Below are 2,500 nucleotides of genomic sequence, written 5' to 3'. Positions count from 1 at the left end.
AGTCTATTTGGATAAGTCTCTACCAGCTTTGCACATCTGGACACTGCTATTTTTGCCCATTCTTCTTTGCAAAATTGCTCAAGCTCCGTCAAGTTGGATGGGGACCTTTGGTGAACAGCAATTTTCAACTCTTTCCACATATTCTCAATTGGATTGAGGTCCGGGCTTTGACTGGGCCACTCCAGGACATTGACCTTTTTGTTTTTAAGCCACTCCAGTGTGCCTTTGGCTGTATGTTTGGGGTCATTGTCCTGCTGGAAGATGAATCTTCTCCAAGTCCCAGGTCTCTTGCAGACTTCAGCAGGTTTTCCTTCAGGATTTCTCTGTACTTTGCCGCATCCATTTTGCCCTCTATCTTCACGAGCTTTCCAGGCCCTGACGCAGAGAAGCATCCCCATAGCATGATGCTGCCACCACCATGCTTCACGGTAGGGATGGTGTTCTCAGGATGATGTACGGTGTTAGGCTTGCGCCAAACATAGCGCTTAGCGTTGTGGCCAAAAAGCTCTATTCTGGTCTCATCAGGCCATAGAATCTTCTTCCACTTGGTCTCAGAGTCTCCCACATGCCTTCTGGGAAACTCTAGCCGAGATTTGATGCGAGTTCTTTTCAACAATGGCTTTCTTTTTGCCACTCTCCCATAAAGGCCAGTTTTGTGAAGCACCCGGGCTATTGTTGCCATATGCACAGTGTCTCCCAGCTCAGCCGTGGAACACTGTAACTCCTTTAGAGTTGCCATAGGCCTCTTGGTGGCCTCCCTGACTAGTGCCCTATACGCCCGGATACTCCGTTTTTGAGGACGGCCTGTTCTAGACAGATTCACAGTTGTGCCATATTCTCTCCATTTCTTAATAATGGACTTTACTGTGCTCTGAGAGGATATTCAATGCCTTGGAAATGTTCTTATATCCTACCCCTGATTGGTGCTTTTGAAGAACCTTATTCCGGATTTGCTTTGAATGTTCCTTCACCTTCATGATGTAGTTTTTGTTAGGAAATGTACTAACCAACTGTGGGACCTCCCAGAGACAGGTGTATTTAACCTGAAATCATGTGAAACACCTTAATTGCACACAGGTGGACTCCATTCAACTAATTATGTGACTTCTAAAGACAATTGGTTGCACCAGAGCTTATTTAGGTGTGTCATAGCAAAGGGGGTGAATACTTATGCAATCAATTATTTTCTGTTTTATATTTGTAATTAATTTAGAACAAGTTGTAGATTTTATTTTTCACTTTGACATTATGGACTTTTCTTGTGTTGATCAGTGGCAAAAACTCCCAATTAAATCCATTTTGATTCCATGTTGTAACACAATGAAATGTGGAAAAGTCCAAGGGGGGTGAATACTTTTGAGAGCCACTGTATTTCTTAGCAGACACCCTTATCCAGGACGACTTACAATTGTTACAAGATATCACATTATTTTTACATACAATTATATTATTTTTCTACATACAATTACCCATTTATACAGTTGGATTGTTACTGGAGCAATCTAGGTAAAGTACCTTGCTCAAGGGTACAGCAGCAATGTCCCCCACCTGGGATTGAACCCACGACCTTCTAGTCAAGAGTCCCGAGACCTAACCACTACTCCACACTGCCGCACTGACCATAGTCAAAATTGAGCTACATGACCAGTCACCATTGAGCTACATGACCAGAGTCACCATTGAGCTACATGACCAGAGTCACCATTGAGCTACATGACCAGAGTCACCATTGAGCTAAATGACCATAGTTAGAATAGAATTGACTAGAGTCAGAATAGTGCTACACTGGAGGCTGTGTGGTCCAGTGGTTAAAGAAAAGGGCTTGTAACCAGGAGGTCCCCGGTTCAAATCCCACCTTAGCCACTGACTCACTGTGTGACCCTGAGCAAGTCACTTAACCTCCTTGTGCTCCGTCTTTTGGGTGAGATGTAATTGTAAGTGACTCTGCAGCTGATGCAAAGTTCACACACCCTAGTCTCTGTAAGTCGACTTGGATAAAGGTGTCTGCTAAATAAACACATAATAATAATACATTACCATAGCCACAAAAAACCTTAGTGGACAAAGTGGGTCTGGGTGGCCGAGCGGCAGTTCCAGGAGGTCGGCATGAAGTAGTGACTTGCTCTCATAATGCTATTAGATAACAGATACACTGGGGGGGTAAGTGCATATTACTAAGGGCATGGTCTTTTGATCAAAAAAATATTTAAGTAAAAATAATAAGTCAAGCCATGTGGGAGGCTCTGCACCCCGGGCAGAGTTCCCATTCACCCCTGGCAGCTTCCACTTCCCTGGAAGTCTGTCTGTTGCCCTCCCGTGCCTGGCGCCAGATCAGGTCGGGCTGGAGGCTCTGTTTTCGGCTTGGGGAGGCGGTGGGTCCCCTTACAGTCCTGGACTTCCATGCTGATGGAAGTATGCTGCCCTCCCGCGCCTGGCGCCAGATCAGGCCGGGCTGGAGGCTCTGTTTTGGGCTTGAGTAGGCAGTGTGGGTCCCTTACAT

Source organism: Acipenser ruthenus, unplaced genomic scaffold (genome assembly GCF_902713425.1).
Source record: "Acipenser ruthenus unplaced genomic scaffold, fAciRut3.2 maternal haplotype, whole genome shotgun sequence".
NCBI lineage: Eukaryota > Metazoa > Chordata > Actinopteri > Acipenseriformes > Acipenseridae > Acipenser > Acipenser ruthenus.
This window is presented reverse-complemented; position numbering follows the sequence as displayed.